Genomic DNA, 26066 nt, shown 5'->3' with positions numbered 1-26066 from the left:
CGGCGGCGCAGGCGGCGGCCAAGTTCTGGTCCAGGCTCTGGCTCCGGCTCCGGGCTCCGGGCTCGGCCGCGTTTTCGGTCCCCTGGGCTCGCGGCCCCGCCCCCCGCGCTTCCGGTTCCGGTCCGAGGCTGGGAGCCGGGCTCCGCCGAGGGAGCTCCGCCGCGGCGGCGGCGGCGGCTGTGGCGGCGGCGGCGGCGGCGGACGGGCGCAGCGCGCGTGCCGGGCCGGGAGCGCGAGGAGATTGTCGGGGAAGCGAGGCGGGCGCGGGGAGGGGTGAGCGCGAAGGCGGGGCCGGCCGCCGGGCGAGGGGGCGGGGCTGACTGAGGCGCGATACCGCGAGGCCTCGGCGTCCGGCCTGCTGGGCCTGCTGGGCTGTGGGCGCGAGTGGGCGGCGGGGGCTGCGGCCGGGGCCCGGGGCGCCCGCCTTCTCGGTCGCGCCCCGGTCGGGGGGAGCCCCGAAGGGACAGAGCCCCAGGGCGGCGGGGGGTGGCCACTGGCTCGCTCCTCCGAGGGGCGTCTGCGGCGCCCCGGTTTTCCTCAGGGGGGACGCCGCGTCCGCTCGGAGGCGCCGGGGGGAGGCGGGAGCGGGGCTGCCCCGGCCGGCTCGGAGCGCGCGAGCCGGTGTCCGGCCCCTGCGCCCGCGCTGCATCCCGCCCGTGAGGCTTTTGCCTGCGCGTGTGGTCTTTCGGCGAGAGAGAAAGGGAAAGAAAAAGCAGCCCACGAGGGGAGGCCGGCCACCGGGCAGGAGCCGCGCGGCTGGCACGACCCGCACTCTGAGTCCGTCCCCACCTTCCCTTCACACACAAAGCGTGGTGCTAAGGGCTGTTCTGCAGGAATAGGTTCGAAAATATTTATTACGCGGTGAAGAGAAACCTGTGGGTTTCTGTGGAGAGGTGTGATGGTCAGACAAGCATCTGCTTTTGCAGATTTTAGTGCTTGTAGACCCTGTTTTTAAGCTCTTCATCCGAGTAGATGGCTGCACAATGCGCGATGCCAGGCACGTAGTGGGATCCAAAATGTTAATATAGGCACCTACCTGTTTTCACAGGAGCTCGCAGTATTTGCTGTGCTCGAAGTGGGCTGCGGAATACAAAATAAAGGCTAAAGTTACTACTAGGTTTTTTCGTTTGCCACAGGTCTGCGAGCTCCGTGAAGGTAGGAATCTTCCCTGTCTTCCCCATTTTATCCAAGCACTCGGTATCTAGCATATATAGGTGCTTAATAAATTAATTGTATAAGTGACTAGGGGCTTGCCGTGTTCATAAGCACAATATTCTTATTCTACGCATTCTTGTTTTTATTAATTAAAAAAAAGCAACTATACTGTATGTAATTCAAGTTTTTCTTGTAGCTTACTGATTCCCACGTTTCCCACACAAAGCCAAGCCTTCTCCCTTGTATTTATAGTGTTTTATTTTTCTCTTCCTCTAAATTACTCTGTATTTCTGTCTATTAAGTTCATCCTGTAATTATCTGCCCATTTCTACAACTTGTCAAGGTTATTAGTAATCATTGTGGCTCTTTAAACTCTCTCCAAGATTTCCAGTTCTCAAGTCGTGTGCTTAGACTCTGACTGAAGCTGTGCAGCAATTTAGAAAAGTCCCAAGTTGGTCTTCAAGATGTCTGAATGATCTCGTATTATTTCATTCTCGGGATTTCATGAGCTGGTCAGAGGAATAAATACAAACCTCCCATTCTCTGTTGAACTAAGTTGCCACTGACACTTCAGTAATTCAGTTCATTCAGTAATTTGCTGTCGGTTATACCCTGGATCAGGCCCCACTGTTGTCTTACCTCTGCATCACTTCAATATTTTTGAATTGTGAAACCACAGCAAGTGGAATAACTGGAATAACCGGTAATCATACTGAAACTTGAAAAGACATTCTTTATCTTACCACGCAAATTTGCCATTATAAGAATGTGAAAGAAGATGAATATTATTTTTCCATAGTATAAAAGAAGTGACAAAAATCCTCAATACAATATTCTTTTCAATTAGAGTTCAAGTAACGCCACAGGTGTTATTAATATCCAGTAACAGTAGTTATCCATTTTGTGCACAAATCTGTGTTTCTCCTCACCCGGTGCATTTTTTTTTTCAATGCACAAAAATAATTCAACCTAGTGAGACACGAAAGTTATGTGACTAATTCCCTGGAATCACAATGCTTAAAAAGAAGATGGGCATAACTGCAGCTAAGCCTACTGCCCTTCTTTCCTTTTTATTTCCAAGAATCACTTTTTCTTCTCTACAAATCCAACACCTCCCTAACTCAGTGCAAACTGTACAATCTGGATTTAGGGAGAAAGTGAGAAAGGAGAGGAAAGAAACATGAAGCATGAAAGGAATTCTGGTCTACCAGAGCAATAGCCATGTGTTAAACAACTTGAACGAATATCACTCAGTCCGCAAACCTGACATATGGCCCTGCAGCCACCCCAATGCTAGAGTTTCAAGTTTAGTGTCCTGATGATAAGTTCAGTTGAAATACAAATTATTCCCTTGAGAAGCCTGCTTAATCTAAAGATTCAAGTGTGTGTGGCTAGATGAGGATACAGGTAAACAAGTGTCACAGGCTGTTCCCAGAAACTGATAAGACTCAAAAGGGTACGGACTAGGTTTAAATCTTCAACTCTCAAGCAGAGCTGGAATTCAACTGTGCTGGAATCCAACTTGCCTTTGAGATCAGGTAGTATGCCATGTGTTGTGAGAAAATTCACTTTAAGGTATTCACCTGTCTGGATATATCAGCAGTCTCATATAAACAAGAAATGCCAAATCTCTTAAAATGACTGAATCCCTTCAGGGTATGAGGAGCATTGAGTTCCCTTAGATGAAGGACTTAAAAGTATGTCTGCTACTTTCTAGCTACTATAAAAGTCTACTCCTATGTTGAAATAACAAGGGCATTCCTGAAGTGGCACAAGTAATGATTTTCTTATCTACCAATGCTCTCAGTTTTAATACATGCAGAACAAACTTGGTAAGTCAGAAGAGACATGTAATCAGTATATCTTCCCTGAATACCCCCCTCTCCCTGCATCCTCGAGGTATGAAGAAAACTCCCTATTATAAGCCTACCTTTTGGTACCGTAATTCCTCCCTTTCTGCTTAGGTCTAGGCATAGCATTGCACTGTGCCAATGAGTTGATTTGTTTTTTGTTTGTTTGTTTTTTTAGACAAATAAGGATGTGGGAAGAGCTGAGGGATAAAACATTAAGGGGGAATAGGACAAGAAAGTGAGAAGAATTGAAAGAAACTAGCTCTGATGGAAATAATGTATCTAATATTTTGATTAAAAGGTTACACTAACCCAGTTAGTAATATAAATCTCAAGAAGTAATTGGTTTCTCTGTAACACCCCACGGGTAACATTTGATCCCCCACCCCCCACACTCTCCATCACCTCTTTCAAAATACAATAAATGTGTGGGAAACTAAGGAGAATAGGCTTGATTTGGGTTTTGTTTTTTTCATGATCACAAAGGTTTAGTTTTATAACTTCAGTTTCTGATAGTTGTAGAATTATTTTACAAATAATATTTATACATATTTACAGATAGTTTATATTGTATAACCTCTGAACTGAAAGCAGAAGCAAAATAAAATACTTTTGATCCTGCATTCACCTTTAGCCACTGCCCCATTTGATTTTTATAGTCACATATCTTTAAAAAATCTTTATATTGCTTCCAGGTTTTTATTTAGCATTTTTATTTTTCTTTCCTCTCCAAACATTTAAATTTGCTTTTTTTGCTAAAGCTACTCTCAAGGACATTGATTCTCTCCAGGATATCACATTTAATCACCCTTGTTATTTGGTTCTTCAATTTACCAGATTCAATATTGTTCCTATCATTCTTTTGTAAAACATTCTAATGTATGACATAGTTCTATCTTGGTTTTTATCTCCTCTTTCTAGCTGCTACTTTTTCATCAGTTTTCCTAACTTTTAATCTATTCCCCAAATTTCTTCTGTCTACTCCACATTCAGATATTTTCATTCATTTCTATGGTATTAAATAGCATTTTATACAGGCACTTACACTTGTATTTGTAGTATTAAGTTCCCCCAAACTATAGTCACCTACATCCAATTGCTTATTTTATATCTCCCATTTGAATATCTCATAGGTATCTCTCAAATTAATATTCACTATTCATCTCTCCACTCCTCCCTGTCATATATCTCTCCCTCTAAATCTTTCCCATCTCAGTGAACTACTTCCTCACATTTGCTTAAGAAAAAAAAACAGGGCCATCCAACTCATAAACAAATTCTGTCACTTATATTGCCAATTACATCTTGAATTTCTCTACTTTCCATTAATTTACAGTATGATAACCTCTTGCCTGACTTACTGTTAACACAGTAACAGTTTAGCTAGTTTCTTACTTTCTTTGTTAATCTCTTACAACCTGTTCTCCATATGATAGTGAGTAAACCTTTAAAACATACCCTATACCACATAATTCCCTTACTTAAAACTCTCTCCAGTAGCTTAATGCTTTACTTTGAATAAAATCCAAGGAACTTTCTTTGGCCTGTAAGATCTTGCATGGTCTGGAACCTCTTTTCCTCCTCAGAATTCTGCCTGGTAATGACAGTGACCAAGGATTTACCATTGAAATGATAGGAAATATCACTGGCAATGAAAAGAGTCAAAAAACTGGATGTCAAACCATTCAGGAAGCTAAATAGGTCATTTTGTTGCAGCCATCTAAAATGGTGGCAAAAATTAGGCTAGTCAGTAAAAACATTAAGACTTCAAGGATACAGGGATATATAACTTAGAAGCTGTTAGATGATGCCATTCCTTATGTTATCTGTAAAAAGATAAGTGGCTTTCAAAATGTTTTCATATATGTTCATACTTGATTTTCATGGCAACTTTTTGAGATAGCGCTGGTAATACATTTACCATTTTATAGGTAAGGGAAAGACCTGAATCTCAGAGAAATTATAAATGTACTAGTATTTATAAAGAGACACATGTTAAAGAGAGTAAATTTATTGTCATCTATTTTAAAATAAATTTAAATAACAAATATTTAAAGACATTCTTTTGAAGGCTTCTTACATACAAGTATATTTTAAATTCAAACATCATTTTTTCAGAAGCATATATCGAGCAAAGTAAAATAAAGTACCAGGAAATGGTATCACATATTTCCTCCCTTTTATGATATAGTGAGAACATTTGTTAAAAATCTGTGAGGAGATAGAATTACAAAATTCAGGAATAATTATTTAAAACCCCATTTCTAATGAAAAATAAGGAAAAGAGTAGGGGCGAGTGTGATTTACACTTTGACACAAATCACACAAATGTGATTTATACTTTGACAATAAAGAAAAATACATGTATAAGATATATATTACTCTTTACTATCTTCAACAAAATCTGTGGGGGAAAGAGAGTTATTTTCCTCTCTATTTAAAAAAAAATTTTGTTTTCTTAGGCTTAACTACACTGGATTTTCCCACCTGTTTAAGCATGCAAATTAAACAAAACACTTAACTGCACTTTATTGTGCTTCATTTTAACTTAGATCTGAAGAATTTTAATCAAAACAGTACTGAGGCTTTAGGGGAAACTGAATTGTAGGAATACTTGCAGTAATTTTAACTGGTCAAAATATATTGCGTACATTTCCTTAAATTCAAAAATCAGTTATTACTAGCTACTGTTGCAAATAACGGATAATTTTATCCAATTTTTCAGGTGAACAAATACAAAGGTTAAATGGCTTGCCCAGGGGCACAAATTGAATCAGCAGCAGAAGTAGGATTATAACTCCAAACTACTGATTCAAAGCTTAGTCCAATGAGCCATGCTGTTTCTCAAGTAGTAAGCATATTAATTGTCCCTCCAAGCAGGAAACAGAGTTCTAAATGGAGCATGTCCCATCCAGAAGACCTATGCAACATAGTAAAGAGACCTACTTTTTTCACTTCAAAAAAAATTACCCACAAAACTGTCAGTTACCTTTTTGATCAAAAGAGGCAATATATATTATAAATTCAATAAGTAATACAAAGTATCTGTAACAAAGTATCTGTTACTACACTGAATTTTATACTCATAAAACCAAAAGGTTGTTTTGATTTTGATTTTTGATTTGACATTAAACCTGGAATATACAGAATGGTGAATTTTCAGTTTGAGGCAAACACCTATATAATACCACAATCCAGTCCCATCAGCCCCTTTGGGTTTTGTGTGTGTGTTTTAATATTTTATTTTATATAATTCTCACATCATTTTTCATCTTTGTACAATGTATGCATTTTCATTTTGGTTATATTCCCTATACAATTGCACTGCCCCCCCCCTTATTTTGACTCTAGTTCTTCCTCTCTCCGCCCCTTCTTAATTCCCCCCCCCCCTTAGTGTGTCTCTGGTTTATAGTTGCTTGTTGATTTTGATTATTACTTTGCATTGATTAGTCTTTTTCCTGGTCAGCCCCTTTGTTATTTAGGCGAATCACAGAGAACTAGAAGTTGTACAAATTTATTTAATATTTGCATCAATACTTTCCTGCCTCATTTTTTTATTTCAAGTCTACCAAGATACATAATTTTTCAGACTCAATTTAAACTGCAGTTTTAAAACCACATATGAGAAGACTATATTGAAAGTGGAAAATTGCAAATTAAATGATTCAACTTCTACTTTTGGCTATTATAGAATAGTTTTTATTACATTAACTCAATGCTTGAGATAAACCATTTAAAAATAATATGTGCAACAACTGAAGTCACTAGAGAAGAACTATGGAAACCAGTACTAAAGGAACTAAGATCCCTCCTAATGAGGAGAAAACTGTAATAAATTGAGTCCCACATTCAACCTCAACTTTTCACTTATGTATTTGTAGTCAGGTATTCGTGACACAAACAATAGAGGCTAAAAAGAAAGTGTCAGCCTGGCTTCGTGCCAGTCTCACTTGTTTAGGATGACAGATACTGGATTTTGAGACTACCTAAATGCTTAGGACTTGAGAACCTAAGATCCATGAATTGAGAATAGCATAGAAGAGCTAGCCCAAACTTCTGTTCCATAACCTTTAAAGGATGTCCTGACTCCTAAACTGTGCAGGGTGAAATGCAGAAAAACTAAATGTAAAGGAATAGCCAGGAGGTTAAAAAGCTAAGCAAAGATTTTCGCTGTCTTGGAAGATAGAGGTGAAAGTTCATTTATTTATTTAGATGAAAGTTTAAATACCACTGAGGCTCTCGAGTCCAAGTAAATAAATACCTCAGGTTTTCAGAGGACAACCCAAGAAGGATTCTCCTTAAAAATTAAAAACCAGTCTTTAATAGTTAGAACCAACTGGGGACTGAAGAAGTTAACTAAATCTGAAATTGAGCACTGACTGAACTAATGAGGTCAGTCCATATTTTATATGACTGGAACACATTAAATCTGTTCTGGAAAAAGAAAATTTCATGTTGGGTCTGCAGTTTTTCACACATGATGGTTGACATCCAATTTAAATATTACTCAGTATGTGAAAAACAGGACAAAGAAAACTGCTAGAACCAAAAATTGAGGACTAAAACAAATTAAAAGATGGATTTATTAATAGATCACAGTCTATAAAATGGGTTTTATTACAGGCCCACTATAGTTCCTTTTCCCTCCACATTTTTTGTGCTAGTATTGTCAAACAACTATATTTTTATGTATTAAAGCCCATCAAACCAGTTCATAACTTATGTATAGCTCCTTTAATTTATAAAGGGGAAGAAAATTGCTATAAATGTAGGTTTTTAATCTTTGTCTTTTGACAATTTAATGACGATTCTCTTTATGTTCACCATACTTTGGGTTGTTGAGCTTTCTGAGTCTATAGATTATTGATTTTCAGCCAGTCTGGAAGGTGATTGTTTATTGTTTCATCACATACTTTTTCTGTCTCTCTTCGTCTTAGACTCCTATTATTCATGGTTTTGTGCCATCCCTATTCATTTTTATTTAAAAAAATTTGTTACACAGACTTGAGAATCTCTAATTTAAATTCTTTGCCTCCTAAGTTCAACATCTGAATCACTCAGGGTCAGATTCTTTTAACTTCTATTTCTTCCTGTGTAGGGGCTATACTTTTCCGGTCCTACCTAGCAAGTCTTACAATTTTTTTTAAATTTTTTTTTAAAGATTTATTTATTTATTTATACAAGCACTGGGTACAGTCAGAGGCACGGGAGGGTGAAAGAATTCACCAGAGCCAGAGCGGAGAGTAGAACAGGCAGGGTGACGAAGTACACTGCTGAGGGGAGCAGCGGGTGGCAGGAGAGGTCTGCGCGCCATGTAGGACCCTCGCCTGGTGGCCGGGGATCTAACCAGCGCTGCAGAGGCTGCGGGCAGCTTTGCAGCCCAGCACTCAACCGCTGCGCCACCGGGGAGGCCCCAAGTCTTACAATTTTTGTTATATAAAAAAGGACATATATATATATATATAGTGACATCACTATATATAAAATATCATCACTTCAGAAACCAGAAAGAGTCTCCCATGAAGGGTTTATAGTTGTTGCCGTTATATATTGTTTAACAATGTTCCTGGGTTAGTTCTGTGAAATTTTTAATTTTTGTCATATAATAAAAATGAGGTCGCTCTTCAGTTAGGTTATTGATCACCTAACAGTTATAGGAAGAGTTCCTTAAATTCCTTGAAACAATAAGTTTCCAAAATTTTGTCACGAGGTTCCGCATGTGTTTGTTTGTGTTCAGATATGCCTTTATTTTAGCATTTTATGTCTACTTTGGTTTTCAGTTCCTGTTTGTGCAGGTTGTGCTTAAACGAGAGAGAATAGGGCCTTCCCTGGTCTTTCTGGGTTATGTACAAAGCCCTGCACGTACATGCCATCTTCTTGAACCCCAGGAATATGTTGGGGCTTTTCAAACCCACTAAGAACATCTCATATTTCAGATTTTACTTTAAAGTTTTTTGGCAAGCCTCTTGTTTATGTCAGATGGTATCTGTGTTTTAGATGGGCTTAATGTTAAACAATTGCCATTGAATGTTTTGGACAATAATGTGGGAATGAAGCTCACTTCATTGAACAAACACTGGGACAGGTAAAATAAAGACAAATCTTGTGAATAGGAATTTTCTGGGGTGTTGATATATAGGCCCAATAGTGACAGCTGACTGAGGATTTGGGGGGGGCAGCTCTAAATCCATTTTGCTCCCTTCAGTGTGTCTGCTAGGGTGGATATTATAGCTACGAAAGCATGAGGATGCTGATTTTCAAGGCCACCATGGATCTAGGGAAAGGGTAATGGAAATACAACAAGTTAAAGGAGCACAAACTTACTGTTTTATACCAAAATTCAGTTGTTTTTCTTGAATAAATGATACTTCATTTAGGCTTTCCTTCTGTCATTTGCTAGACATTCACACATTGATTGAATTTCCTATCAGAAAAGATCCTATACTTTATCCATCAAGCAAGATTCTAAGACCTGGCCAGTGATCAATGTAAGTTTTTGTTGTTTTGTAGTTTATGGTCTGTCATGATTAATCAATAATTATTTTTTCCATGTTTATGTAAACCCCTAACATCTGTTTTTTAAATTTAGGTGATTTAACCAACATTTGTCCCCATTAAATGTCATTGAATTTGTGATGATGGCTTTGAATTCAATTTATTTTCTTATGAAATAGGCATGCCAGCTAACTTTGCCTCTTTGGCTTTCTTAATGAAATTCCTGATACAAATTTTGAAATAACAAACAAGAATAATAAATAAAGCAGGCCTTACAAAGTTGTGATATATTTTTGTGGATAGCTACTAGAAAGCCTTAATTTGCTTTTCAGGCAAATGAAGAATAGCACATACGTGAGAAAGTGTTTATAAAAAGAATAAAGGGCTTAGGAAATTTATTTATGTTTTTGCAATTAAATTCTAAATGGCTGATGAAACATCACTCTCAGATCCCAAGGAGAAAGCAACTTTAGTTGAATTTTCTCTGTCTCTTATCTTTCACAAAATACTTAGCTTCTCAATTAAAGATTCATGCAGGGAAGGTTTCTCCTCCAAATATCTCTCTACAACCTGGCACCCTTTCCCTCTCTGGAACACACCATTTTTTAAATTAAATCCATCAAAATACAGTACATACAATCTTTTCTATCCCAAAACTAATATTACTATCCTCTTGGTAAATTTCAGGCAAAAAAAAAGTATAGCTGGGATTAGTGAATTACAGGTGTATATTGCTTCATTAGCTCAGTACAGCCTATGGTAAACCATCTCTTCTAAGCTCTCTCACTTTTTTCATTTCTGCCTTTCATTGAATCCAAAGCCTTTCTTCCTAGTTTTTTCTAGTTCCATTGTCATTTTGAGGTAGGTATACCTTTTTTAGGAGACCGTTCCTGGAAGGTACAAGATCGTTTTCTCTGCCTGGATCAGTTTTGCATTAAAAACTGAAGTCCTTATATGAGCTTAGTGGTCAGCCTGTCCTGTTCGGGCCATTGGGATTGAACCCACAGAAATCCCATGCTCAGGGCCTCCCCGGTGGCGCAGCGGTTGAGGGCTGGGCTGAGAAGCTGCCTGCAGCCTCTGCAGCACCAGTCCGATCCCCGGCCCCTGGTGAGGATCCCACAAGGCGCGCAGACCACTCCTGCCGCGCCCACTGCTCCCCTCAGCAGTGTCCTCCGACTGTCTGCCTGTTCTGCTCCCTGCTCTGGCTCTGGTGAATTCTCTCACCCTCCCGTGCTTCTGACTGTACCCAGTGCTTGTATAAATAAATAAATCTTTAAAAAAAAAAAAAATCCCATGCTCAGTCTTCTTTCCTTTATTCTGGTAAGTGATAATATGCAGAGACACCTTGCACTCAAACTTGACTTCTCAGCCCTTCCTGGGTTTGTAGTTTCCCATCTTGTATTCTTGTATTCTTTATCATCTCCACCTGCGTTTCTTAAAAATGTATTTCCTAATAGCACCCTTTGTAATTCCACATGTCCCTCTCCCCCTAAATCTATATAAACAATATCAACAACCTACCGAGTAACAGGCAGATTTCAACATTCAGGAATGACCATCACTTTGCTATTATCTCTCTACTTTTCTCATATTATTATTGTTTTTTAAAGATTTTATTTATTTAGTTATATAAGCTCTGGGTACAGTCAGAAATGCGGGAGGGTGAGAGAATCCACCAGAGCCAGAGCAGGGAATAGAACAGGCAGACTGAGGGGAGCAGCAGGTGGCAGGAGAGGTCTGCGCGCCACCCTTGCCGGCGGTCAGGGATCCAACCAGCGCTGCAGAGGCTACGGGCAGCTTCGCAGCCCAGAGCTCAACCGCTGTGTCACCGGGGAGCCCCTCTCATATTATTAATAGAGTAAAATAATAGTAAAATTTCCTCAATTCTCTAATCTCTGTCCCTGGATATAGATCAAATTGCTGGACAAGGCAAAGTATAACTTAGGGTGTACCTGATGAGATGCACCACAGCAAAAAGAGAGTAAGAAGATACTTTGAAGTTTACTTATTTTAATTTTTGTTATAGAAAATGTTCAAAATATACAAAGTAGAAGAGTATTAAATTGAACATCAAAGTAACCATTACCAAACTTCTACAATTATCATTGCCTGCTTATATTATTTTTAAAAGCAATATTTTAGGCTGCCATTTTATATTAATATTGCTTTCCCAAGAATTATTATCCCCTAGGACCAATATGCTCTTAAATATTTTTTAATTAATTTGTCATTTACACATCTATATAACTTTGGAGTCACAGTTTTACTCTTCCCCATGTGCTCTTTATTCTAAATCCAGTTCTGAAATCAAACTAAAACACAGTGGGAGGGGGGAAAATGTAGTGGGGGGAGAAAAACAAACCAGCTAACACAGTTCTTTAAATTCCAGGAGTATCTCTTTCTTGCTATCTTTACAACATAAGGCAAGTTGCAACACAAAGTATGTTATAAATTCTCCTTTGAAACAATGGCTCAAGGGAATTTTAGATTATTGGAGTTTACTTTTCTTTCATTACGCTAGTGTTGTCATAGATACCCTACATTGTATTCTTCAGTGAAACCTCTGGACAAAGTATTGAATCAGTTTCAATCTAGGCAGGTAGGATCTGGGGATATCTATTTATGAAGAAGTATTAATAACTGCGGCATCTGCAAGAAGAAAGAAGCTTTCAAAGAACTAACGTATTACCATCTGGTTTATACCACTTCTGGGTTACCACTGAAGTCTTTGCTGTTTTTCTACATGAGGTGAATTGAATAATAATTAGTGGACTCTGCTACAAGGATGGGTTTCTTCATTGATGGCCTAAATAAAAGAATTTGGTGCACATTGTTACACTTATAGGGTGCTGGATTAAGTGACTTGCTAATACTCCAGGTCAGAGAGAGAGATGAATCTGAAAGTTGGTAAAATCTTAGTCTGCAAAGAGGGCAGGATCATGGGTGGAACATATAAGGTGAGGTTTAAGTATAGAAAAAACTCTCTTGAATTCAGTTTGTAATGTTCCCCCTATGCTACTCATTTGACAGAGTTGTACTAAAACAATGTCTCCATCTGGATGAGAAAACTTTAAAATTCTGTAGACAAACTGGAGGAGTTTCCAAGATTAATGACCAAATTCATAGAAGTAGAGAAAAGCCCAGTTTTACAAAGTTAGATTTTAAAAGTATGAATTATATAATGAGGAATTCTATGGTCTGAGTATGTGCCTCCCCAATTCTTATGTTGAAATTGTAACCCTCAAAGATAATGGTGTCAGGGAGGTGGGCCTTTGGGAAGTGCTTAAGGGTAGAGGGTAGAGTCCACATGAATGGAATTAGTACCTTATAAAAGAGGTCTACCAGTAGCCCTACCCCTTCTATCCTGTAAAGATGCAACTAGAAGTCTGTGGCTTGGAAGAAGGACTTCACTGGACCATGTTGGCACTCTGATCTCAGACTTCTAGCCTCCAGAACTGTAAGAAATAAATTTGTGCTGTTTATAAGCTATCCAATCTGGGGTATTTTGTTATAGCCGTCCTAAAAAACTAAGGCAAGGAAAATACTGAATGGTTATTCTTTTATGTTTAAAAGAAAGATTAAAAGATTAAAGGAGGACACACTACAATCTGGACTAGTTCCCTTTCTCTTGGGTAAAGCAGCCACAGAAAGTAGAAAAAATGTTTTTACTTATTTCTTTTTACAAAGTGTAAGTTTAATGGTGTACTTTTTAGTAGGTAGTTTTAATTGACTCTCATGCTCCCTGATAACAAATGGGTTGTTTGTGACTAGGGCTGTAAAGGAGCAGCTCTTCCTCTTATGCAAGCAGACTTCCTCCTCCCCTGCCCTAAAATATCATATATTCACATAGTTCAAGTTTTAAAAAATGTCCAAAGGCAAGCAGTGCTAGTTTTGCTCTTACCCTTTCCAACTTACACAGCTCACACATACACATTTAGCCATAATTACTTATTATTTTCTCATATATTCTTGCAGAGCTATGCATCTCTCAGAAACTACAAAGTTTTATTCCTCCTCTTTTTGCAAAAAAGTAGCACATAAAAACTGTTTCACACATTACTTTTTTTTGGTGTTAAACAACACATCAATACTAATGATCTTCAGCATTTTTTTTTAAAAAATCACTGAAATGCTTCACTCTGTAAATGTTCAATAACTTTTTAACCAGTCTCCTATTGATGGACATGGGAGTTGTTTCCCGCTTTCACTCCAAGCAATACTGGCATGTATAATATTACAATGGACAAGTTTATCTGAAGGATAAATTCCAGAAGTACAATAGTGAGTCAATGAGTATGTATAGTTTCGATAAACCTTGCAAGATTTCCTTCCATCAGAGTTGCGCCAACTTCAACTCTCCTAAATTATGAGAAGGTCCATTTTCTTACAAACAATAAAAAGTATTATCAAGCTCTTAGGTCATTGCCAATCTTAAAAATGAATTATCAGTTTGATATTAACATGTATTTCTCTTAGTAAAATTTGGCTTTTCTTCTGCTTATATTTATGAGCCACCTAGATTTTTTTTTTTTTAAGATTTATTATTTATTTATACAAGCACTGGTACAGTCAGAAGCACGGGAGGGTGAGAGAATTCACCGGAGCCAGAGCGGGGAGCAGAACAGGCAGAAGGACTGAAGAACACTGCTGAGGGGAGCAGTGGGTGGCCGGAGAGGTCTGCGCGCCCTGCGGGACTCTCCTCCGGTGGCCGGGGAGCAGCCGGGGATCGAACTGGCACTGCAGAGGCTGCCGGCAGTTTCGCAACCCAGCGCTCAACCGCTGCATCACTGGGGAGGCCCAAGCCACCTAGATTTTTCTGTAACTTGAATGTATATTTTTCTGCCTATTTTTCTATTACGTCATTGGTCTTTTATTGGTTTCTGGTAGCTCTTCAAATATTAGGGAGCTTAGTATCTGCCTTTGAATTAGTTTCTCAGTTTTGTCATTTATCTTTTGACTTTATAGATTTTCAGGTTGTTAAATTTATTATTTTCTTCGGTTTTATGAATTCTGGATTTTAAATCATTAATATAAAGACCTCTATTGCAATGTTAAACAGGAACTTCTTTGCTTTCTTCTAGTATGTTCAGCTCTCAAGATTTTGTATATAAAACGTGGATTCAGTTGAAATTTATCCTGGTTGTACGAGAGTGTGGTGTCTGTCAGGTAAATATCGAATACCTTTTCCTGCAGATCATCTATCACCACTTATTGAAGTGCTTATATTTTCTCCACTGATTTTTAAATGCTATTTTTTTTATGTATTGAATTGTTGTAATGCATTTGGAATTATTTTGGATTTTCTATACTGTGGTCAGTTTGTTTAATGATTAACCAGTACCATAATGTTTTTGATGTTTGGATTTTTATGTTTTGATATCTGATAGTGCTAACTACCCTTTCTTTCCTCCTCTTCCCTCCCTCTGACATTTTCCTGTCTATTTCTGGTTAATTATTTTGCCATATAAACTTTATGATCAGTTTGCAAAAAAAACCCTTTATGATCAGTTTGAAAAAAAAAACAACCCATTATTAACACTCTTTTATTGAACTCATGTTGAAATTATAAAGGAACTCAGGAAGAATCGATGTCCTTTTGATGCTATCTTTACTAAGTATGTCTCGTTTTTCTCATATTTCTTGTTTGTCCTCTAGTAGTATTTTAGTATTTCTTATTAAGTTTAATTCTGTGCATTTTATATTTTTTCAGATTAAGTGGGTGTTTCCGTCCACTATATATTCATGCTATTTGTTTTTCTTTTGTGTATTAATTTTGTGCACCATTACTTTGAAGATAATTTTTCAGTTGAGTTGCTCGAGTTTTCCAGGTATACAATTATAAGCTGGGCAGGATGAATGCTAATACAGCTGCAGATGGGGAAAAATTGTGCTTTTGGAAAGTAAGCGAATGAAAATTCCTTCTGACATATTTCGCAAGGCAAATATGGTCATGTATGCGTTCTTTGGTACTTTATATCAGAGCAAGTAATGTCCAGTGCCCAAAAGCTATAGCATCATTTTAGGAGACACATTGGAGTAAGGATTATATTAAAACATGTACTTCATTATTCTCTTAGTCTCAGTCATCATAATTTCCATGATGTCTTACATTTATGTAGCACTGTTTAAAAAAATAACAAATGCAAAGTTATCTATTTGTTATTATTAGCACTGTTATTACCAAAAATTTAAAAAATAAATTCTGGATATGCACATCAGAGTCAGTGGAGTTTAATGACATAATAAGATAAAGAAAAGAACCAGTTTTATGCAACCAACTACCCATCAGTTAGTTGTGCAGTAGGATTTATGTTTAAGTAGCTTAAGTGAGCTGCTTAATATTTGTGATGGGCACAGCAAATCCTTCTTGCTGAAGTTACTAAACCCTCCTTACCTAACAATGATCTCCTTTGTTGATCCCCAGGGCATGGAGTCTCATCTGTTTAGTTTGGCCTTTTATTTGACTTTCATTGAGTTTGTGGCCAAGCCTGCTTTCTTTGTTGGTTATGTTAGCTCAAATATGTAGGTGAACTCAGCCATTTAGTGATGGGCATGTAATTTTTTAAAATAATACATACTGGACTTGATGAGAGAATGTAATTTTCCCAAGCAAATGGAGAAACGAATGTTTGACTTTTCAGAACTATTTGTCTTTTAAAGGTGTTGTCCAACTGTCTTATGCTAGGAGATACAGACTGGTTGCTGAATTTTGCCATTTTCTTTCCCTTACAAATAGTACTCAACCTTAGATTAGATAGAGACAACTGTAAGTTCTCTTTAAGTGCTTCCTAGGATTTTAGTAACTTTAAGTACTAGTTTCTGGAGAGCCACAGCTGTCACCCAAGCCTCAATATTGAGCTAGCCATTATAACATGAAATTTCGTGTGTTACAGTATCTTCTCGTTTAAGGTACACCACAAGTTTTATCACATTTCTGTTAGAAAAATATATCAATATACATATTGGGCAGTGTGTCAATGAATTGAAAAAAATATACAATAGAGAAACCAAAGATTGTGATACATAGATTGTATACCTGTTGGTACTAAAATCCTGATTTGGTATAGTAAATTCATCTTTAATGCTTTGTTTCTGGTGCCACTGAATCTCAATATTTTATCTCTAATCTACAGAATTTTCTAAAGAAATCCAAGATATAAAATGCTTTTAATATGTTAAAGAAATTAAATGTAAATTGTGGTTTCTTTGAGCCATTACTCCTGAAATAAAACCAGTGACACTTCAGATCAAATAACGTAAGGAGAAAAGAAAAAAAAAATATGTACAAAATAAAAAAAAATTAAAAATAAAAACCAAAACAGCTAAAAAAGAAAATAAAGAAAATGCTAGAAATAAAAAATAACATGAGGAATTGACATCCTAAGTTACTGTGTATATTGGAGATGCTGGCAATTGGAATACTTTTCACACTCTAAGTGTGATTACTTACATTAGTGTTACTTTAAAATCTACTTATCTGGTAGAGACCACTGAGAATGTTACAAAGGTCCTTGTCTTGCTTTGTAGGCCTTCTGATTTGCTAACATACCTGAAGCTTCAATATTAAAGAGACATTCATATAACCTCTTCTTTTATTGATGTGATTTTAAAATTTCAGATACCTACTTGCAAATAGTCCCCAAGAATATATCCATATATCTAGGGTAGGGTATGACTTTTATCCTCTTTTTATTTTTTGCATTATTTTTTTTTTTTAAAGATTTATTTATTTATTTATACAAGCACTGGGTACAGTCAGAAGCGTGGGAGGGTGAGAGAATTCACCAGAGCCAGAGTGGGGAGCAGAACAGGCAGAGTGACGAAGTACACTGCTGAGGGGAGCAGCGGGCGGCAGGAGAGGTCTGCGCGCCATGTGGGACCCTCGTTCAGCAGCCAGGGATCGAACCGGTGCTGCAGAGGCTGCAGGCAGCTTCGCAGCCCAGCGCGCAACCGCTGCGCCACTGGGGAGGCCCTTTTGCATTATTTTTTAAACATAGAAGTTTTCAAATGTACTTAATCTTTCAGAGAAAGAAAATTCCGAGGAAGTCCATATTTCTTTATATGCCAACAAAATGACAAAGGAAGTTTCTCTCTACTATTCTATAATCGACCAAGTGAACTCTCTAATAAAGAAGTCCCCAGTTTTATTCCTGGAAGTCTTTGGTTATTTTAGTCTTCAGTGCAAATTGATAGCAAATCAATATTATGAACTTGAAGCAATTTCTCACCCTTTAGTACAGCTAGTGTATGGGACAAATTCTGGGAGAGAATAGGGATAGGGTTGAGGAGATTAATTTTTTTCATTTCAGCAGTATTATGTAAAGGTTACATATAAGATTACTTTATTCCTGTATCTTCTCAGTTGTTTTTTTTTTTTTCTTGTATTTGTGCTTTTTCTTTTGACTTGGCAAGATTTGGCTTTATATTTCAGGATCTTTTTGCTGTCTTTATACAGTTTTAGATGGTAACCACCACCTTACAAGGAAGAATTACCACCGGGACAGTTGTGTTATTAACTTCTCCCACCACACCACACATTTCTTCCTGTGAAACTAGCTGCTTTGCTAGTTTGTTGACTTTTGTAGTGTCCTCACACAACCTGAACTTCATCATTCCTTCATATAGACGTGGATTGAACATTGTGGTTCTGTCTCAGCTCTTTTGGAAAGAGGAAAAGATATAACCTTCCTATGAATGTGGGAAGGTACTTGAAATGCCTTGAATGGTTCTTGCTTTGGCTAGAAATTGTAAATGTATTGAATTTCTTTTTGGCCATGACTCTGAAGTAATGGTACAGAAGAGAAGAGAAGAGCAAGTTTTCAGAGCAGTTTAACTATAATCCCTGCTTGAGTGTGCAAGTCTGCCTTTCCAGTCTCTGCTCACTCTTTTGTCTTGGCCTACTCAGTGTTTTTTCTTCTAAAAGCTAGAATCTGTAATCTTTGTTTCTTTCTTTTTTTTTATTTATTTAAATTTTATTTTTATATTCCCCATACAATTACAACCCCCTTATTTTGACCCCAAGCCCTCCTTTCCCCACCCCCCACCCCCCATAGAGTGTCTCTGGTTCATAGTTGTTTGTTGATTTTGATATTTTTTTTCTTATAGTTATTCTTTTTCCTGGTCCCTTATTTAAGTTTTCTAGACTCCTGCTATGAGTGAGACCATCCGGTATTTTTCTTTTTCTTTCTGGCTTATTTCACTGAGCATGATCCCTTCCAGCGCCATCCATGTTGCTGCAAATTGCATGTGTTTATCTTTTTTGAATGCTGTGGTTTCTTTGAGCCATTACTCCTGAAATAAAACCAGTGACACTTCAGATCAAATAACGTAAGGAGAAAAGAAAAAAAAAATATGTACAAAATAAAAAAAAATTAAAAATAAAAACCAAAACAGCTAAAAAAGAAAATAATGGTGTATATGTACCACATCTTCTTGATCCAGTCATCTATTTGGGCATTTGGGTTGTTTCCAAAGCTTAGCTATTGTAAATAGTGCTGCTATAAACATAGGGGTGCAGGTGCTCTTTGGAATTGATGTTTCTGTGTCCTTTGGGTAAATACCTAGGAGTGGAATTGCTGGATCATATGGAAGCTCTATGTTTAGTAGGTCAAGAAATCTCCACGGATCTGTAATCTTTGTACCCTTAGAATCCTCCCCAGGATTTAGCTGCTCTTTTTATTATTATTTATTTATTTATTTATACAAGCACTGGGTACAGTCAGAAGCACGGGAGGGTGAGAGAATTCACCAGAGTCAGAGCGAAGAGCAGAGCAGGCAGACTGACAAAGTACACTGCTGAGGGGAGCAGCGGGCGGCAGGAGAGGTCTGCGCGCCATGTGGGACACTCACTAGGCGGCCAGGGATGGAACCGGTGCTGCAGAGGCTGCCGGCAGCTTCACAACCCAGCGCTCAACTGCTGCGCCACCGGGGAGGCCCTAGCCGCTCTTTTTAAAACAAAGGTTTGATTTCATCTTTCTTTTTTGTTGTTGTTATTAATTTCATCTTTTTTATTGATGCTGTTTTTTTATTTTTTTTACTGTTTTTAAAAATTGATATATAATTGACCTTATATTAGTTTCCAGTGTACGATATTATTAGATTGATATTTGCATATATGGTTAAAATGAGTATGATAAGTCTAGCTAATATCTGTCACCACACAGTTACAATTTGTTTGTGATGTTTGCTGATTTTCCCTAAATTTAGAAGTATGTTTGAGTCAGATTAGAGAGAAAATGGACTCTGATAAGTTCTAAATCCATATTTCCATATGTACTGACTTTTTTACTTCTTTAATTATATAACATCACTTCTGTCAATTGCTTATAATAAGATGGATCACCTACGAAAATTCACTGAGATTATACTTGTAAAGTATGATCCAGAGTCCAACAAATGGCTAGCACTGTACTTATGAGTTTCTCTTATACTTGAGATCTTCTACATGCCTATTTTCTTTTGCGAACGGATATATATTTCAAAAAATTTAAAAATTTACTTTTATTCTTTCATAAACGGTATTGTATGCTGTCTGTATCAAGCATAGGTTTAAGAACTAGGGGTATGCAGTGAATAAAACTGACTCTTCAACGAAAAGTAAATATGTGGGTCTGCTACTCCTAAGAGGCCTGTTAGGTCACCATTTTGTTACCTGCAGTTCTGCATTCCTATACAAGGTCAGAACTGCCTGGTCAATCAGTCATAGCTAAACCTTCCAAGGTGCCTTTCAAATCAATCAAGAGCAGAAAGCTTGATGACCTTGGGAAGGGTATGCTTCATGAGGTATGACCTGGATGCCTGGGTTGGGGGGTGGAGTGAGGACCCCAGAAGGTGATCAGTGGAAAACCTTGTCAGTAAGATTGAAACCATGGCTGGGGAGCTACAGCTTGATCTCAATTATAATACCAAGTCATCCAGCAGATGAGAAGTGCCTGGAGGGCAGACTCACACACAACCCCTAATGCTATAGATGACAGAGCACATTTTCTAGTTTCACCCCTCCCTTTTCTTTTTGTCCTCCTTCCCCTCACAACTGATGATGTATAATTAGTCTATCAATAAAAAGACCAGGATCTCACTCTTTGACAGCATCCTGCATCCTATAGCTTGCTCCACAGCTCCCATTTGTGAGTGCGGTGTTGTCGACACAACATAAATATATACAAGATTTTGCATTCTTATGGGAAGACAGACAATAAGCAAAGTAAACATGAAATATGTCAAATGCTGATAACTACTCTCGGGAAGAGGGTTGCATCCTGAGTCGGTAACACTAGAGCAAAAATTTGAAGGTGGTCAGGGAGTTAACTATGTGGGTATTTCAGGGTGAGGGGATGGCAGGTATATTATCTCGAGCCAAGGAGACCAGTGTGTCTGGAATGGAGATGTGGCCAGACTAATAACAGCAGGGATATCACATGGGACCTTGTAGGCCATATGTAAAGACACTGAGTGAAAGTGAAATCAGTGGAGGGATTTGAACAAAGGAATGACATGATCTGATTAAGATTTAAAAGGAAGCACCCTGGCTTTTCTTTTGAGAAAGGAGTATTAAAAAGACCAGGACAGAGGGCCTCCCCTGGTGGTGCAGCGGTTGAGCGCTGGGCTGCGAGGCTGCCCGCAGCCTCTGCACTGCCAGTATGTTCCCTAGCCACTGGTGAGGGTCCCACAAAAAAAAAAAAAAAGACCAGGACAGAGGCAGGGGAGGTCAGTGAAGGGATTCTGGTAGTGAACTGCAATGGTCAGAACCAGAGTGGGAGGTAACTGGGGAGGTGGTGAAAAGTTGTTGAATCTGCATATATTTTGCATATAGAGGTGACTCCTTAGAGTTTTTTTGTAGGATATGAAAACAAAAAGATGAGTAAAATTTTTACATTTAAAATGTCAATTTTTGTTCTAAGAAACTGGATTTGTTGATCACTGAGAAAACCAGAATATTAACATATTTGGAGTAGCAGTGAATAAAGACATCAGAATATGTTATATTTGAGATTAAAATGACTATTAGGGGCCTCCCTTGTGGCTCAAGGGGTTAAGATGCAACCTATGAAGCTATCCGCAGCCTCCGCAGCACGAGTTCAATCCCTGGCCAGGGAGATGCCCACATGGCACAGCAGACCTCTCCTGACCCGCCTGCTGCTCCCCTCAGCAGTGTATTTCAGTCAGTCTGCCTGTTCTGTTCTCCACTCTGTCTCTGGTGAATTCTCTCACCGCTCCCCCCCCACACACACCTCTGGCCTGTACCTCAGCTCTTGTATACATGAATAAATAAATCTTTAAAAAAAATAAAATGCCTATTAGACTTGGAAATTTTGATTACATTTATAAATTAATGAGACTGGATGAAAACTACCATCGAACAGTATATGTAGACAATATGCTAAGTCCTAGGCCTCTCTAGCATTAAAAAGTACTGGGAGTGAAGAAGAATGAGCTGATTTGTGAATATGTTCTTTGTGGTGAAAATATAGTTTGGGGAATACATTTGGAGAAAATGTATCTATATTCACCTAGTCTAACAATTCAAACCTTGTTATTTCTCCTAGAAATAACAAATATTGCATACCTATTGCTTTAGAAACATAGAACTCTAGAGATATTTAGGAAATTTGTAGAGAAAGTAGACCAAGAAAAATCATCTTCACAATGGATACATTAAATTCCCTAAAAAAAAGTCTAGAGCAAGCAATGGTAATTTTAGAAATGGCTTATAAATAGATCAAAAGATCAAAAGTGTGGTAATGGCTAGGACTGGGATATGATGACCAGTGTTTATAGGAAGAGCTGATTTAGAAATATTTTAGTAAAGATACAAGGTTTGATCCAAGTTTTGGAGGATGAAAACATGGATTTGTGGAAAGGAGAGAATTTCAAAATTGAGAATGACTTATTTACCATTAGATTAGTAGGACTAGTTTTTTGGTGAATGAGTCATTTCTTCCATATTTTATCTCTCAGGATTCTGGAAACAAATGACTCACTTAACTGGAACAGTTGAGGAGAATTTAATGAAGGAACAATTTATGAAGGCATTGGCAATGTTAAATCAATAAGAGAGGTTTGGCTAGATTTTCTTTAGCCCCATGTAGCAGGGAAGGCAGCTGGGGCTATAGCTGTAGGAGAAGACCAGATGACAGGAACTGAGCCTCCAGTAGAGGAATACAAGCACTGCCTGCCAACAGTCTGGCACTGGGGAAGATGCGAATAAACACCCAACCTTACCAACTCCTCCATTGTCTGGTATCCTGTTGGAGCCTCTCATTGGTGGGAACCAGCAAACAAACAAGAAAACCTGGTGATACAGTCCATACATAGAGAAGACATAGAGAAGCTGGAAAAGCATGGAGAGTGGATCTAAGGGACATGCTAAAAATACCCATAAAATTTAATAATAAGTTTCTATAAAAAGTCAGAAATGTGAAAATTTCAGCACCAGTAAGAACTTAATAAGTTGAACAGTATGCTCCTAGTCCTCCAATGTTTACACTTCAAAACAAAAATTATTCACATTTTCCCATTTTTAAAAAGATTTGGCATTATTGTTTTATTTGCTTCTGCAACGTTCTGTCCAATTTTTTGGTTCAACATTTATAAAGACCTTGACATGCCTCTGCCCATTTGAGAAAAACTGCTTTTAAGCAAGATATTAGGTTTTAAGCTAGACAAAATCTCACTTGACTGTTGCACTGTGCAAATAGTTTATAAATCTTAAGTATTGATATGCTGGCTTCACTTTCCCCCCTATTAATGGTAATTGGTTATCTTGTCATCAGAAGTAGGGAGTTAAATGCTTCATTCTGGTCACTCCCCATATTGTTTCTTTTTCACAGTTTCCTGTTGGTCTCAATATTTTCAACTATTCTCCTATGCCTCTAAAACCTTTTCACTATAGTTATCTAGTGAGTATATTTAGGTGACTATGTAAGTAGAGTTAGCAGTATGAGGTAGAGTGAAAAGAAAGCAAACACAAAATTAATGTATTAAGTATATGTAAAGTTATCTTGAACATTATCTTAGAATAAATTTCATAATAACTAGAAATATCCAAATAATTTGCAAATATTTATTACTTTCTCTTAAGTGCAGGCAACTTCTGTCAAGGACTGCTCACTGTCCCCTAATATCACTGTCTCCTTTCTTTAGTAATAGAATTTTCAACATTTAGCTGAGCCCATGGCTGCCAGGATAAAGTCTACAATTCCCAGTTATTCTTGAAGATATGTTTGATTATATATTTTAGGACCCAAGCAATGGTATATGAGCAAAAACAGTGCTCACAGTGGTGAGAGCTGCAAAAGCAGTGAATGAAAACCACATCTTGAGGATGATAGAAGAATGAAGTGGAAAGTGTTTAAGTCCTCAAGGCAATGGAGCTACCATATGAGCCCTGAATGACTTTTGCTCCAACTCTTACATGAGAAAGATACCAATGTCTATTTGTTTAAGCTACTTTTTTCTTTGTTCTTCATGACAGCAGCAAGACTTATATCCCACATTACTCATGATCCCTCTAATAGAGGTCAGTACATTAAAATAAAATAGCAATTATATTTTATTATCTGTTTATAGGGAACATACATAATGACCAAAAGGCATTCTTAATGAAGGAAGATTTTAAATAAATTTTTATGGAATCTAACAGCTGCATACATTTGAAAAACAATAGTATTTACCAAGGTGAGTTATATTACTTATTCACTCTATTGATAATGCTTGGACTGGCATGTGGATTTAAAGGGACACTTTCCAAATTCCCTCCCCCAAATTACTTCTTGTAGTCCATGAACTTAGGTCTTAGAGTTAAACATGAAAACAGGCATTATGTGATCCAGCTCAGAATAAACAAATAAATCTGAAATGCCATTCAACTATAAAGCTATTAACTATCAGCAGGTAAATGAAGAGTGTAAATGCCCAGTATTTATAGTGGATACTGTAGTAACCTTCTCAATATCACTACCCCATTTGCCCATTGCATAGCAGCCATCCCCCTAGGGTGTATATTAGGTTGAATAGTGTTCCCCCAAATACATTTCCACCCAGAATCTGTGAATGTGATCTTATAGGATCTTTGCAGATATAATCAAGTTAATAAGAGGCCATGCTGCATTAAGGTGAACCCATGTTCGGTGAATAATGTCCTTGTAAGAAAAAGGAAATTTAGATAGAGACATATAGACTGACATGTGAAGACAGAGGCAGCGATTGAAGTTATGTTGTCACAAGCCAAGGAACACCAAAAGCTGCCAGCAACCAGCAGAAGCTACAAGAGGCAAGGATTCTTCTCTAGAGCTTTCGGAGAGAATATAGCTCAGTCAAATTCTTGGTTTGGACTTGTGCCTCCAGAATCATGTCAGCATAAATTTCTGTTGTGTTAAGCTACCCAGTTTGTGGTACTTTGTTATGACATCCTTGGGAAATGAATATAGAGGGATTGATACCGCCCTCAAATGAAGGTTGGAAAATATCCAGAACTTTTAATGAGCAGTACATGATCCATCGAAAGAGAAGAGATGCCCATTGCTTTGGTGGAGCGGGGTCAGAATGGATGCTTGTACTATCAATGTTAACTTTTTATTGCTGCACGAAGAAAAGTGAGGAATTCAATACTGGGTTGCTGATGCAATGAGGAACACTTGAGGGACCTCCGAGCATTGGCAATTTATGAAGTTAGAGAAGCATTTCAATATATTAAAAACCTATGGAGTTCTAACAGCATGTGCCAGGAATATGCCTTGTTTGACCTACACCAATAGATCATTCCTTCTTGTCACTACAGATGGGTGATTTAAGAGCAACCTAAATTGGGCCAATCAGAATGAAGCTCAGGACTTGTATTCGTTGGCTGGGGAAGAACACATCCTCTGCTGCGAGATGTGAATGATAAAGAACTGGACCCTGGTTGATGCTAGCTAAAAATCTGCAAACTGGAAAGAAGCTAGCCTAAGGGCAGAGCCAACAACCAAAGAAGGGAAGAACTGAGACAAGTGCAGACAAATCGTCTGGAACTCTGATCATTTGCACCTCAGTCTCTCCCATCCGCTGGATTATTACTTACACTAGCAAATAAATTTTCTTTATTGTTTATGCAAGTTTTGCTTGGGTTTTCTGTTGTTTGTAATGAGAAACATTTTAACTGATACAGTCCTGTGACTTTCTTAGCAGATATTTACCATGTCCTTTTTGAAACATTTTATTTTGATGTTGAGTGGTGTAAATTATTTTGTAATTAACTTTTATCTTTGTGTTCTGGTAATAATGAGACCCCAGTGAGGCTTCAAGGAAATAGGACTTTGTTTAAAATGACTATCACCAATTTGAGATTAAATCCCTATTTTAGAACACAACTTAAAAGCAAATAGACACAAGCTCCTATGCAAATAGACACACACAAACACATCTGCAATTACCCCCAATGCATTCTTTGCGATGCAAAGTAAGAACGAACTTGTACTGTAGACACAACAGATGGGCAAAATAATGATACAAACAAATGGGAGAAAATCTGTGATCTAAGGTGAACAGTCCAAAAATAAAGTATTAACTCAAAGAAATATGGCTTTGTGA

At 38.0% G+C, this 26066-nt stretch overlaps 1 long non-coding RNA gene across 2 annotated transcripts; it reads left to right on the top strand.

The window, feature by feature from the left end:
- The first annotated feature begins 668 nt into the window (after positions 1 to 668).
- On the top strand, positions 669 to 25719 carry LOC119255809 (uncharacterized). 2 transcript variants are annotated; one of them, XR_005127546.2, is made up of 5 exons: positions 669 to 1155; positions 9406 to 9493; positions 14582 to 14666; positions 24069 to 24176; positions 25279 to 25719. It is a non-coding gene; the product is annotated as an uncharacterized LOC119255809 (long non-coding RNA). The 2 variants fall into 2 exon arrangements; XR_008553553.1 differs by lacking the exon at positions 25279 to 25719 and adding an exon at positions 24566 to 25266.
- Positions 25720 to 26066: the final 347 nt, after the last annotated feature.

Source organism: Talpa occidentalis, unplaced genomic scaffold, assembly GCF_014898055.3.
Source record: "Talpa occidentalis isolate TD23 unplaced genomic scaffold, MPIMG_talOcc4v2.1 talOcc4.3, whole genome shotgun sequence".
Classification (NCBI taxonomy): domain Eukaryota; kingdom Metazoa; phylum Chordata; class Mammalia; order Eulipotyphla; family Talpidae; genus Talpa; species Talpa occidentalis.
The sequence above is the reverse complement of the archived record's forward strand: the minus strand, read 5'-3'. Positions and strand labels throughout refer to the sequence as shown.